We start from the raw sequence: 15566 nt of genomic DNA, 5'->3' as shown, positions 1-15566 counted from the left end.
TTTTTTCATCAATGTACTTGTATGAGGTCTTATTTTTTTTGCAGGACAAGGTATAGTTTTTAATGCACCATTTTAAGTACATGTAATGATTGACAAAAGCCAGCTGTTTAGCTAAAAAAAACCGTTGTTTAAGTCAGTAAAAAGGCATATTAGTGGTCACTAAGGGGTTAACTTTCCTTTTCCGCAGTTGCAGTTTCACCCCCTCCCTTCATGGGATTCCTTCTCTGTAGGCTGCAAAAGCGAGAATGGAAACTGAAAGCAGTTGAAGGGAGGGATCACAGCTCTCCTATATATACCAGTGGATGACAAATCAAAAACTGCAGACACATAGCGAGAGGCAAACCCTCCACCGGCAGGTTCTTATAAGGGATCCTGACGCAGAGGAGCGCAGCTTTCAGGTAGGACACTGATATCATTGCATTACATGGACTCGGTGTAAATGTTAGAAATTGCAACTAACACAAAACAATCTCCTAAAAAAAAAACAACCTGCGGTGTAGAAGACTAACTTTGCAAAATGATAGATGCCATTAGGGTTGTTTCGGGTATTGAACTTTCGATACCCAATCAATACTTTTAGCCCGGTATCGATACTAGGCTGTGCTACTGCACAGCCCAGTATCAGAGAATATGGATCGCGCTGCTGTCAGCATGCGCCATGTTCCTTCAGCAGCAGAGGCAAGAAGGAAGCAGTATCTCCCTCCCCCTGTGCTGCTGCCGCCGCCTCCAATGGGGTGGAGGAGGGGAGGGGCTGTGGCCACTACGCCACCAATGATAACTAACGTTTAATACATTTCAAATGCAGGCGGCAGCAGAAACACATTGCTGGCACCCTGCCTCTGACAGGGCGCTGCGATCTGCCACAATTAACGCCTCAGGTGCCACACCTGAGGGGTTAATTGCCGCTGATCGCAACGCCCTGTCAGAGGTTGGGTGGCGGCAATGTGTTTCTGCCGCCGGCTGTATTTGTATAGTAAAAATGATAATTCTCATTGGTGGCGCAGTGCGCCCCCCCCCCCCCCCAGTATTAAAAACATTGGTGGCTCAGTGCGCCCTCCTCCCCCTTCATATTGCTGCCACCGCCCTCCTATCATTGGTGGCGGTGGCAGCTTCTGATCGGAGCCCCAGCAGTGTAATCCTGGGACTCTGATCGGTTACCATGGCAGCCAGGACGCTACTGAAGCCCTGGCTGCCATAGTAATCTCCCTGCTGCTGTGTGTACTATGTTCAGGGCAGCAGGGAGATTATGAGATCCTATTCACCCTGATAGAGCTCTGTAAGGAATATCTTATTCTCTTCCCTAACGGTGTGTCCCTTAACACATGATTTCAGTGGCCAGCTTGAATTAAGCCTTACCGGTACCGGGAGAATGAAGAAGATAGACCACATGAACACATGTCTATTTCCAATCCATTCTGGTTTATTCACAGCTGGCAAACAGTTTTAATAGAGGGGGTTGAGCTTCCTTTACATCCAATCATATGTTAGCATTAGTATTTGACCAATAGTATGGTCACACATAAGCTCTGCATTAACATCATAGCTGACTCCTAGTAACAGCATTTGACCAATCAGGTATATACACATAGGCTAGCAAGTACTTGAGTCAGATGTCCTTTTATGGCTAGAAGGCTGTTCATACTTTCAACATGTATGGATTTCATGAAACAGTTTAAGGAAGTGTCTCACATTCCATAGGGGGGAGGGAGGTTTTGTAGTGCACTAACCAAATGTAATACACGTGGCTAAATGAGACAAAATGGAGTCACATATATCCCATCAAATCCCCTCTTAGAACCTTATATATATACCTTATACTATATGGTTCTTTCTCTGCTCTTCCTTGGTTTGCTTATAAGCCTTTAGGTATTCCATATACCCTTCAGCAGTATAATCCTCAGGCTTTGTTGAGGTTGGGTTTGCCTCTTCTACCTCTACCGGAGTATAGAGGAATGTCGAGTGTACCCCTCTTTCGGCCACCTTTTGACATATGGCTAGAAGGGAGGGCGCACACTACAGACAACAGCAGAGACCCACTATTGCAGCGACCACGGCGAGTACCACTCCTAAAACATATCTTATTTGACCAAAGTCAGGTATTCAGCCAAAAAGCCAGTCCCACCAACCTTGGTCAACATCCTGTTTTATATGTTTCCTCATCTCCTCTAATTGGCCTATTTTATCTTTTATTCCACGGGAGTGATCTGATAGATTGAAACACCACATCCCTGCGAACGCTGAGCATCCTATACCATGTTGGAGCAATAAATAGTCAATAGTTGCCCTATTCTGCAAGATAGCCTTTTCATACGATTGTATATCCAGCAGCATATCTTGCAGAACTGCACTAGTGACATTTATCTGTTTTACCATAAAACAGGCAAGTTTTGATATTGTCCTGTGGTTATATATGGCCAACCCTGGTACTCCTATCAAAGATACCCCTAAACTCATATATTCTGATCTAGAGAGGAGATTCACATTATAATCACAATTTTCCGGTAACTGTAGGGAAGTGTCTCTCGTGTGTCGTGTCTGCATTGCTGGGAATAGTGGTATCATTGCTAATGTCAACCTAGCTATTATACAGGGTCCCTCTGTAATATTGGCCGGTATGTATGTGTAACTAGTATTCCCACAGGCCAATACCCATCCTGCTGGTAGAGGTACATGTTTGTCTAGGGATGGTACTGTTTTTGTAATATTACATTGCATATTCTTTCCTGATATTATCTTTTTACAACTACCTAAATCTCTATCACAAATATTTGGCTTAATCTTATTCTGCATTTTTGCTTGTATGCAGGGAGGCAATAGTGTCTCATCACAGGTGAAGTTATAACATATTTCTGCTGCTGTGACAAGACCTGTAATTACTTCTATCATATTACTCTGCAGATTCTCATATGTAGGACAGTCATAACAAGCATGATAAGGATTTACATATCCATATTTAACATCATGATCCTCCAAGTCTGTGTCGTTCCATTGGGAACGTAGGAGCTCCGTCCATACGTCTAGTGGGGTGGGGACTGCTACCAGACATGTCTCCAAAATGTTAGATGCCGATAAAGTGGTTTGGAGACAAAAGTCAGTTAAGTTCAGAGTTTTGGCCAGGTACAGCCATAAGTTCTCCTTTGTCTTGCATAGACTGTCTTCCCCTCTGCATTCTGTTTCCAGGTATATCTGTCTGTTCCACAGCCATGGGACAGTAAGTAGGAGACACAAAATTACAATTATTAAGGCACTACATCTCAGCCATCTCAAGGAATTTCCCGACTGCGTCATCTCGTTGGGGGTCAAGGCTGTCTGCCTCCGTTAGTACCCCTTCTGTATCTTCTTCGAGGTCAAGGCTGTCTGCCTCCGTTAGTACCTCTGGGCCTCGTTGGAGGTCAGGGCTGTCTGCCCCCGTTAGTACCTCTCTTTTCTTCACCAACTTAATCCTTGTGGCGTGGATCCACGTGGGCGATTGTTCAGTGAGGACCGCTGTTCTGGTGATCGCGACTACCTCGGTGGGTTGTCCGTAGGTGAAACTTCCTGGTTCCTTTCCCTTCTTTAAGATCTTGATCATCACCTGGTTGCCTATCCGGAATGGACGGGTTGATTCCTGTGAAAGAGAAGGAGACTTACAAGCAACTTTTTCTTCAGTTTTACTGAGGACTTTGATCAGATTAGTACTTCTCTCTGATCAGGTCCAAGTCCCCTTCCTGTACCACCAGGGGGCGTCTTGCCCATGGTGTGGGGAAAGGCCTACCCATGAGTATCTCAATGCTGTTTATGTCCTACTCTGTGGAATGTCCCACTCTGTGGAAATGTGCTACTTAAAATGGAAGCACTGTGTTGGGGTGTTGGGGAATGCATAACTTCCCCTCTTCGCAGACTAATCCTATCTCAGGATTTTTCTGCAATACTGGATAACACCAGTCCTGCTGTTCCTGTTCAGTGACATACCACTGAAGATCAGTAAGTATTTGCAGCATCTCAGGGGTTGGAGATGCCAAACATGGCATCTCCCAATGGTTATACAAACCTGTGAGGTTGCTTTTGGCAACTCACTTCGCCATCTTAACTGCCAGCGCATTGCCCTGTGAGACATGATCCTTACCATCTGCTGCCGTAAATCCTCTCCTCTGCCAGATCATACCATGGTCCCACACTACCCCATGTGTGTACCTACTCTCAGTATGAATGGTGACAGGTCTATCAGCATGTAGAATACATGTCCTAGTGAGTGCAATAAGCTCAGCTGCCTGCTGTGTTGAGTGCGGATGTCCTTGAGTAGGCCTACAACATCATGAGTGGTGTGCAAAATGGTGTAATGTCACATTGTGAAAGAATTTGCCGACTCTACCATCATAGCACAGGCTGCAAGAGAACGCAGACATGCCGGCATCCCCTGGACAGAGGTGGGCATTACCTTTGAGAAAAACACACAAGGACGCAACTTGCCTCCGTTTTCTTGTGTCAGTACACCCGCCATGGTTTTACAATTTTGGCGTGCAAACATGTGGAAGGGCATATTATAGTCAGGGAGGCCCAGCCCTGGACTCGACATGAGTGAACATTTCAGATAATCAAATGCATTGTACATTTCAGAAGACCATTTAATCAAATCTGGATTTTCTTCCAGAGTGGCTTGCCTCAAAACATTGTCAATAGTAAAAGCAATCAAGAATCCATTGTCTACAGTAATTTATCATACCAAGGAAAGATAACATTTCTTTCTTGGTGTGCGGGGCGACCAAACCCGCAATAGACTGGACTCTTTCTGCGCTGATTCTCCGTTCACCTTTTGTGAGGACAAAGCCCAAGTATTCAACCTGCATTTTACACCATTGCATTTGCTTAAGTGTCACTTTGTGACCACATCCTGACAACCATTATAACAGTGATAAACCATCCTGAATGCTGGCCTCCGCTGACATGCTACACAGTAACATTATCATCGACATATTGCAGCAGCACAGAACCTTGGGGGGATGTACCATGACTCTAACATCGCTCGGAGGACTATGCTGTACACTACAGGTGAATCAGCATATCCCTGGGACATCTCTGCACCAGGTCAGTTGGCGTCTGTCAAAGGAAAAAGCAAAAAGTAGTCTGGTTATCTTATCAACTGGGATAGAAAAGAAAGCATTTTTCAGATCTATCACACTGAACCAAACAGCGTCTGCTGGAATGGCAGATAATAATTAAGTGACATCAGGTACAAAAGGGGCTATAGGCACAATGATGTTGTTGATGGCCCTTAAATCCTGTACAAAGCGGGCAGCACCATCTGCCTTTGTCACTGGATTCACGGGCGTGCTGTAGGGTGAAATCACCTCTTCCAGGATTCCCTTTTGTAGGAATTCTTCTATCATTGGCCTAAGCCCATCAAGTTTCTCTTTTAACAGCAGGTATTGTTTCTGGAACACTGAGATGACTCCTGGTTTCACAGTAGCTGTGTAATGTGTGCAATCTATGAATCCTGTGTCATATTCATTTGAGGACCATAATGCAGGGTTAATGTTATTCTGGGTGGTCCTGTATGTTTGCAAGAATCAGTGGCACTGGTGTAGAGACTGGAATGAGACCTGAGTGTACTCTTATGTCCTGATTCTTTGCTGATACCTGCAAGTTAAGCCTAATGAACAAATCTCTCCCTAATAGGCTGACTGGGCAATCTAGTATAATGCTAAATACATGACATGATGTATTCCCTGTCCATGGTTTCTACTGGTAAGGAATCTGTTCTGTATGTCCTTGTCAGTACCCCATTTATTCCCATAGAGGGCTCACATTTCCTTCCTGACACTCTGAGTCACCTAAGTCCGCCCCTTTTGGTGGACGCTTTGGTCTTTCTTCTGTTCAGCCATTAGTATCTTAGCTGTCCATACGAGCAGAGCTCTGATGTTAAGCACAACACTGAACATGTAACATGTAACTGCAAACATTGAAACAAACAGATCTGACAATACAGACATGAACACACAAAGGGCCCATAAAAACTTTTCATTGAAATAAAAATGTACAGCTTGATCAATGCTGTTGGTACCAATAAAAAACCCAAAAAACTTCCAATAAAATAAAATAAAATTCTTAATGCGCATATTTAAAAACAAATACCGTATTCCATACGCATTCATATACATTTTCATGTACTCATCTTCACAAACCAGCTCATACCACGCCCTTATACATAAAATATGAATTACACACACAGCTCTGCTACGTACATATAACTCAGAGCCACACCCATTCACATTCCACTGAATCATGTATCTTTCACCCAATCACACAATCTCTTTGTTACATCCCAAAACTTGCAGCACAGACAAACACAGCAATTGCTGATGGTCTGTCGCTGTAAAACAATATACATGTTAATCATACAGTACTCACATCTGAATAAGAACTTATTGGGTGCAACCTTAGATTGATACGAGTGGACACTTCTAATTAGCATCATCACTGCAGGCACATTTTAAACCATCGGAACATGCAATTTGGAAAGATACAATCAATACTGGAGCCCTGTCTGGAATATCTTATAGATAACACAGGTTAGTATCTTCACATTCTGCTGATGCATTACCAATTAGCAGCCCCCTCCCCCCTCAACCCCCATATGAAATTCCTGAGCAGAGGAGAGGGGTGAGATGGGAGGGGGCTCTCTCTGAAAACACATCTCAAACAGGACAGGAAGAAGTTTTTTTTGTAGTACTACAAGTGACATTTTGGAATGTGGTGGGGGGGAGGGATGCCTCATGGCAACCTTTGTTCTCTATAGGATTCAAAATCCTCCATCTTGAAATAAGAAATGCTGCTCATTTCATTTCTCTAACTTCAAGTTCTCTCAGTCACTTCCATATACACTTTTCCACCATAACTCAGCTTGCACCAGGCTATTATTATCCTTTAACAACTTCTCTCTTCAACTATCAATACACTTATGCATTAACTGTCCATCTTTTAGTGCTGTAATCTCTAATTCCAGGGACTATAAATCGTCACTATTTAAACACACACAGATCATTAGGGCAACAAAACTTAACCAGTTCATTTCTGAACGTTTAACACAAGCCCTTTCTAATTGCAAACACTGAGACACTTTTTCCCTTGCCATGAATTAACTTCCTGGCTCTGCTGTGTCTTGTCACTCACTATAGCCCCCCTTCACAATCACAGGAGCTCTGATGTACACTGTCTGTAAGCTTCTAACAGATTTTTTTGCAGCTTTTCAATCCTGCCAGCCTAGCATAACATTCTGTTTCACATTTTAACTGTCAATTCTCACATCTTGCCCAATTGTCTACTCATGTGTTAACTAGAAAATAATTTGTGGGACTAGACCGTGCAACAAAGTTTACATGTTGGCAGTGATAGAAACAGAATGATTTCAAAGCGGGATGCGACCGTAAACTTACCACCCGGCCAACATCTCACACAGACAGATAATCTTAATACTTCTAAAATACTTATACTATATATACATAAGAGTTAATTCAAGCTTGTATCCTTCTGTTCCCGGAACAGATATCCTTATATAGTGCACTATCTCTTAACGATATGGACTTACTAAGCCTCTTATAATCAACATTTTTACCTAACGATATGGACCCTATGATATGAGCCGCTTAAAATCAACAAGCTCCCTGAGCTTTTGCGCGTGTCCCAGACATCGCAATCCACTGAAATCATAAATAGATGGTTCGACTTACTTGAATGGGATTTTTGGTCATTGCTCCCAGGTCCAAGGCGGACAAAAATTGATGTCTTTCACGGTAGACCAGAAGAGTTGACCCTCCCAATCCCGAAAACTGAGCCCCCAAATCTGTAAGGAATATCTTATTCTCTTCCCTAACGGTGTGTCCCTTAACACATGATTTCAGTGGCCAGCTTGAATTAAGCCTTACCGGTACCGGGAGAATGAAGAAGATAGACCACATGAACACATGTCTATTTCCAATCCATTCTGGTTTATTCACAGCTGGCAAACAGTTTTAATAGAGGGGGTTGAGCTTCCTTTACATCCAATCATATGTTAGCATTAGTATTTGACCAATAGTATGGTCACACATAAGCTCTGCATTAACATCATAGCTGACTCCTAGTAACAGCATTTGACCAATCAGGTATATACACATAGGCTAGCAAGTACTTGAGTCAGATGTCCTTTTATGGCTAGAAGGCTGTTCATACTTTCAACATGTATGGATTTCATGAAACAGTTTAAGGAAGTGTCTCACATTCCATAGGGGGGAGGGAGGTTTTGTAGTGCACTAACCAAATGTAATACACGTGGCTAAATGAGACAAAATGGAGTCACATATATCCCATCAAGCTCTATTTGGGTGAAAAGGACAAGGGATTAAAAGATCCCAGGTTCTACCCCCAAGGGGGAAATAGTTATTAAATAAACTGTAAAAAAAAAAAAAAGTTTAAAAACACCAAAATATTAGTATAAATCACCCCCTTTCCCAATTTTACATATAAAATATATAAACAATAAATAAATAAAGTATTTCATATCGCCATGTCCGAAAAGTCCAAACTATTAAAATATTTCCTATGCGGTGAACGCCGTAAAAGAAAAAAAATCTAAGAAAAACTGCGCCATTCGCCATTTTTTGTCACCTTGTCCCCTCTGAAAATAGGATAGGACTGTTCGATTATGGGCCGGGCATTCCATAAAATGCAGAAATCATTTTCTCCAGGATTTTAATAATGATGACCTATCGGTGAGCGTCCGATCAGCATCCCCACGATCAGCTGTTTAAAGAGCGCAGCCTTCCCTTCATTGTTTACCTGTTCGCCGTCGACATCGCAGTGACGAGCAGGTGTAATTACAAACCGTCCCATTCACTTGTATCGGGCGGCTCTGTAGTATTCAAGCGTATAGGGAGGAGCATGGCCTTCCCTTCAACTAGCTGATTGGTGGGGATGCCGGGTGTTGGACCCCGCTGATCTGATATTGATGACCTATCCTGGGAGATTTTTAACAGATCAGAAGGGGTAAAAATAATAAAATAAAAATATGACTCCCCTCCTCTGACCCTTCGTTGCTGCTGTTGTGTCCTGGTTCTGGCTTCACACCCATGAAATGCCAGGAAATACTTCTGCTACTGGTTGATGAGAGGACCCGCTTATGGTTAGTAGCAAACATGGAAGATGGAAGCTGGCCCAAGGAAATGGCATGGAAGGGGTAACTGGGTGTCCTAGGTGGAAAACTCGACGATGGGCCCCCTTTCTTGTATGTACACCACTGCTAAAATATGTTCAGGACTGCAGTGCAAACCACCGAGATTAGCAACTTGCCTGGAGCTCATGTTTTCCACTACTAGAAGTTTGTCCTGCCAAATAAGGGTACGACCACGCGGCACTGTTGTGTCATGGTTGTGACGCAGCTGTTCTGCATACGTCGCAGCGGGCTCTAATTAAATAATTAGGACCACACTGTTTATTCAGACTCCCCCCCCCCCCCCACCATAGTTATACCCTTCTAATGTCCCCTTTACAGTAGTGCTGGCCCCTTAGTTCCTCCACAGAGTAGTTGTGTCCCCTTACAGTAATGCTGCCCCCTTACAGTAGTGCTGTCTCCTTGTCTCTCCACACAGTAGGTATGCCCCCTTAATGTCCTCTCTACAGTATTGCTTCCCCCTTAGTCCACCCCACACAGTAGTTTTGTCTTTTTAGTGCCTCCCTTACAGTAGTGCTGTCTCCTTGTCTCTCCACACAGTAGGTATGCCCCCTTAATGTCCTCTCTACAGTAGTGCTGCCCCCTTAGTCCACCCCACACAGTAGTTTTGTCTTCTTAGTGCCTCCCTTACAGTAGTGCTGTCTCCTTGTCTCTCCACACAGTAGGTATGCCCCCTTAATGTCCTCTCTACAGTAGTGCTGCCCCCTTAGTCCACCCCACACAGTAGTTTTGTCTTCTTAGTGCCTCCCTTACAGTAGTGCTGTCTCTCCACACAGATTTACCATTATCAACAGCAGAAAATGGTGCAGATTGTATTTTCTGTCTACAGTACAGTCCAGGATGCGGCAGATTTATTACAAGCCGGGCCCCTCTTAATAAATTTGGCACATTTCTTTTCTAATAACTTTGGTTTACGACTGGTGTATGGAATCTCAGCGAACTGAATTTCCAGTTGGACAACTGTGGTTGTTTAGGCTGCTGTATACATGTCTCTAGTACAGTGTAGTGACTATGAGTCATGAGTGAGTAATGTCCTCTGTCTTATAGCTTTAGGGTCAAAACTCGAAGTCACTCTTTCCTTAGCAAGTACTTTTTTTTTTTTTTTTCCCACCGTGATCTTGGTAAATTTGCTTAGATCTAACTTTGCAAAGAAAATTCCTCTAATCTCCTGAGCTGTCCTCCTGTAACAGCCTATTAAACAGAACAAGTCAGCAGGAGCAACCCTATTAAACCAGGCACACTGTTCATTAAAGTTGATCCTGCTGATTTAAACTATACCCGGATGGTGATAATCTGTTGCGCCGTTCCAGAGAAGACAGAGTAATTTTATATGTAAATTAGGTCTTGGCGAAGGGGCGTGGCAAAGCAGAGCAACCGAGTCCAACATCCAGCATCCAAAGATGTACAGTCACATAATACAGGGATACCCAACCTGCTTCCCTCCAGCTGTTGCAAAACTACAACACCCAGCAGTAGTTTTACAACAGCTGGAGGGCTGCAGGTTGGGCGTCCCTGACATAAATACAGTGTAACAGGTATATATTATATTTACAAGGTATACCAATGCTAACAATAAAGTGAGGAACGGAGGAGTGGATCAGTCTCTTGGACACCTAGATACTCTCTTAAAGTGAACAAACAAGTTAAAAAGCATAAAATGCATAAAACAAGTTGCCTCTTATGTTCTGCACCTTTCTAAAATATTTTAATTACCAGTATTTTCAATATCTCTGCTTGCTGTCCATGTTGTGGGGATTCGCTCTGGTAGGCAGGGTAAGCGGACACAGTACAGAGGCAAAAACAAGGTTGTAAAGCAAAGTTCACTGTTTTATTCACACATAAGGAAAAACCAGCCAAAAGTAATGGTGTCCACAGCAGGCTTTAGAGGCCGGTTTCCCCAGCATGCGGCTCTCAAGACACAGACTCCACAGCTTCTCTAACATGGAGGATAATTTACCACAGCTGAACGTGCTGGCTGGGTTTTTATATCCCAGCCCAAAACCCTGCCTGGAACCGTGGGGAACAGGCACCCACCCTGCTCTTTGGCTGCTCCCAATAACAACCGGCCCGGATCGGCTTTAAAGCCATACTAACAGCTGACGTGTCAGACTGCAACTGCAAAACTGACACTTCAGGGAAAAATCTGGTTCTTGCCTCACCGAGGCCAGGAACCTCGGTGACACGTATCTTCCAACAATGACGACCCCTTGTTCCTTCTTACAATGTACAGAAACATGCATTGTTATATTCAGTGACTGAACACGCCCTTATCATGTCTAGCTGATGCAGGGGTATAGCACACCAAAAGGTTATTCCCATTACAAACATTTAGTGTACGGTCTATCCAGTTCTACAGGACATGCTATAAATATGATAGGCGCCTGGCTGTTTCAGAAGCTCTAAAAAAATAAATAAATGAAAGGATAGCACCGTGTCCACATTCTTACCCCATCTGGATGTCGTGGCCGCCTCTCTAGGTGGAATATGAGTCAGGGGACCCCAGGTCTGGTACAGACACTGATCAGAAATTCAGGGCTTATTCTGTGGCTATGCGATAAATGTCTATATGGAGAATAACCCTTTAAGTGCATCAGAGCTCTTTCTTCTGATGAGCTGTGCACCTATGTTGGACACAGTCCCAATGATGGCCATTTCAGTTCACTGACAGCAAGCAGGCAGCTTTAAAACTGTAAGGAAATTCTCACAAAGTATATTAGCTAGGTCTCATGATGCAGGAGAAATGTATGACCAGCTGCAGGTTCCCCTAATGATAACAGCTCCAGGGGTTTCTGAAGCTGGACCCATGCACGGAGCCATAGCTATAAAGGTGCCAAGGCAGGGCCCTTTTGCCTGAGAGGGTTTACATGGCATGTGGTAGATAGAGGACCCTGTAGTAGATTCTGCACAACCGTGCAAGAGCTTCAGTTTACGCCTTTTGGCTATTTTTTTTTTTCACTGCCATTTAGCATTTCAGGGAAGTCACATAAATGGAGATTACAAGTCCAGGAATTTCCCTCTGAGGGTATGTATTTAGTATTGAGTCAGCTGAATCTAGTGCAGTACGCCCTGCCTTCAGGAACAAGCAAACCAATGCACCCTTAGAAAATGCAGTTTGCTGGGTACTGTAGTGCCACACCACCATGGCTGAACTACACTTTAAAGACAAATATACCTTTTGTACAGCTTTTGTAATCAGGATTAGTGTGAATATGAAGTTTTATTCTCCCAGATTCTGCTCTCTCAAGTGCCCATGAGGTGGCGCCTCAAAGTGAATTGACCTTTGCGCTCTACTTTGAGCTGCTTCACAGCCTCTCCCCTCTCTGCTGAGTGACAGCTGTTGTGGTCTGTTGGTTGGATGCTACAGTCACTCAGAGCAGAGGGGAGGGACTGTAAAGCATCTCAGTGCAGAGGGTACTTGACAGTGAAGCTCTGACTCCTGGGCACTTGCTAGCAGAATCTGGCAGAATAAAACTTCATATTCACACTACTCCTGATACAAGAACACCATAAAAAGTATATTTATCCTGCTCTCACCAACCCTTACTTAGTGCTGTCTACAGTTTTTAACATGGTCAAAACTGCTGACAGGTTCCGATAAATGTCCCTTCCCTGTATTATAGATTTTACATTATGATAAGGAAGAATTGTAGGCCTGAGCTCTATAGTACATCTCTGTGCAGCCATCTCTTCCTGCCCATTATCTTTTACTTATTTAAAAAGTAGTAAAAACTGCTGTAAAACTGATAGGATCAGCATTAGTGTTGAGCAAATCGAAGCCTCCAAAGTGGAATGCGATCCAAAGTTTAAGAAAAATTTGATTCGCAACGATTCCAAATTTTCTTTGCGCTTCATGGTAACGAATTGTTTTTTTCCCCCCTAAAATGGTGGCTACACGTGTTACAAAGTGAAAGTAAGAAACCTGGGAACGCGATATGATCCATAATGTTATGCAGACAGCCAATCAGCAGATGGCCATCCTCTGTCATGTTGCAGCCCTCTTAAAGCCTCATCCTGTGCGGTCTCTGCCATTTCACTGTAATCTGAGGATAGGGAGAGACGTGGAAAGTGCTAGGGACAGTGTTCAAGAAGCCTTTAATTGTAGAATATTGGATAGGGAGACTGCAGGGACAGTGCATGGAGATCATAGGGAGAGCTTTTACACACTGTAGGGTGAGCATAGGGAGACTGCAGGGACACTGCATGGAGATCATAGGGAGAGCTTTTACACACTGTAGGGTGAGCATAGGGAGACTGCAGGGACAGTGCATGGAGATCATAGGGAGAGCTTTTACACACTGTAGGGTGAGCATAGGGAGACTGCAGGGACAGTGCATGGAGATCATAGGGAGAGCTTTTACACACTGTAGGGTGAGCATAGGGAGACTGCAGGGACACTGCATGGAGATCATAGGGAGAGCTTTTACACACTGTAGGGTGAGCATAGGGAGACTGCAGGGACACTGCATGGAGATCATAGGGAGAGCTTTTACACACTGTAGGGTGAGCATAGGGAGACTGCAGGGACACTGCATGGAGATCATAGGGAGAGCTTTTACACACTGTAGGGTGAGCATAGGGAGACTGCAGGGACAGTGCAGGCTGTGTAATCTGAAGCTCTCTATAGAAGACAGCCCACTTTGCATCAATCCCTGTGTAGGGCACAAAGCTATCTAATTTAACAGTGTCCACCTTGTTTAATAGCTAAACAATTCTATTAGGCCTTGATTCTAAAACTGGGGTGAATAATCTGTGTAATTTTACTGTTATTGGAGTGTCCACCTTGTTTCATAGATAAGCAATTCTATTAGGCCTCGATTTTCAAATAGGGGTGAATAAGCTGTTTTTGGGGTGTCCACCTGCCTGACACAGTAACTGGACCAGCTATGCATGTTGCTGCAATACACAGTTGGGTACACTGAGATACACTCTCCCTGCAGGATATAGCTGATTTAACAAGCTTTGTGACAGATTCATTTGGAACAAAGCAAATCTTTGAGAAAAATTCGGCAAAGCATCCAAATCTAATTTTTAAAAACTTTGCTCATCTCGAATTAGCATGTTCCTGTCTAATAGCACACCAAACAGCAAAGGGGGAGATTTGTCAAAACTGGTGCAAAGGAAAACTGCCTTAGTTACCCATAGCGAAAAATCAGATTCTGCCTTTCATTGTTCAGAGCCCCTTTGGAAAATTAAAGGCGGAATCTGATTTGTTACTAGATGCAACTAAGCCAGTTTTACTTTACACCAGTTTTGATAAATCTCCCCCAAAGTCTATGAGGGGTCAAACTTAAACTGGCCATACACATTTAATACCTGTCGGCAGTGGTGCACCTAGCCTTTCTGCTGTCTGAAGCAAAAACTGAAACAGCGCCCCAACCCCACCAATGCCAATTTCTTAACCTAACCCCTTTCCTTCAGCCCTACTGTTAAAGACATACTTGGAAAACATTACATACAGAGCTACAAAATATACAGTGTAATACTGTGCCCACTGTGCTTCCCAATACTATACTGCAGAAACAGATAACCCCCCTTCCGCTGCCCCCCTCTTGCCCCTACCTGGTGCTGCCTGAGGCAATCGCCTCACCTCGCCTCATTGGTGGTGCACCCCTGCTTGTCGGCTGAGCAAACGTTCGGCCGACAGCCATCTCCCTCATCTTCTATCCAGTTTTGACGTTGGCTTATCTCCTGGGAGAACAAACGGATTGGGCAAAGATATTCATTTTGCCTGATCCTTGACTCCTCCGACATCTGAACCTCCCAAGAACCTTAGTGTGTCGGCCGACAAAAGTATAATGTGTATGGCCAGCTTAAGTGTATCTACTATACAGTCCCCGGAACTGAAGCTGTAAGTGTACAAGCATTGCTGTGACGTCTCCAAACAAGCAGAGATTACCTTCCACTGAGCAGTTTTGGTGGGTGGTAAACTGGACTGGAACCCCAGAAACAACTGGAATTTACCATTGTACCCTTCATAGCCCTAGGCCACCAGGGAATGGAAAATAATCCTCTTCACTGCTGTACATTGCTAGAGATATTGAAATAATGAGGAACATGTCTAAATATAGGTAGTAGGTAAGGGGGATAGGAGGCTTTTGCTTATTAACCCTTTTACTATTTAGCCCTGACTGTGCCAATGGCCAATAGAGGAGGTAAATGGAAGCTATGTTAAAGCACTTGAATGTCAGTCTGAGAGACTGCATAGACTATATACCGTATTTTTCACCCTATAAGACGCACTTAGGTTTTGGAGGAGGACAAGAAGAGGAAAAATATTTTTCATTAGACCTCAGATCAGACCTCAGCTAACAGCCCCAATCAGACCCCCAATGTTAATAAGACCCCCAACAAGTCATGTTAATGACCCCCAAACAGACCTCAG

At 43.8% G+C, this 15566-nt stretch overlaps 1 protein-coding gene across 1 annotated transcript in view; it reads left to right on the top strand.

The window, feature by feature from the left end:
* The first annotated feature begins 284 nt into the window (after positions 1-284).
* The window catches only part of ZNFX1 (zinc finger NFX1-type containing 1), a 39083-nt gene continuing 23801 nt past the window's right edge, over positions 285-15566 (top strand). The window contains exon 1 of the mRNA XM_040437971.1: positions 285-398. The gene's annotated coding sequence lies outside the window, so the exon portion shown is untranslated. The remainder of the gene's footprint in view (positions 399-15566) is intronic.

Source organism: Bufo bufo, chromosome 6, assembly GCF_905171765.1.
Source record: "Bufo bufo chromosome 6, aBufBuf1.1, whole genome shotgun sequence".
NCBI classification, from domain to species: Eukaryota; Metazoa; Chordata; class Amphibia; order Anura; family Bufonidae; genus Bufo; species Bufo bufo.
The sequence above is the reverse complement of the archived record's forward strand: the minus strand, read 5'-3'. Positions and strand labels throughout refer to the sequence as shown.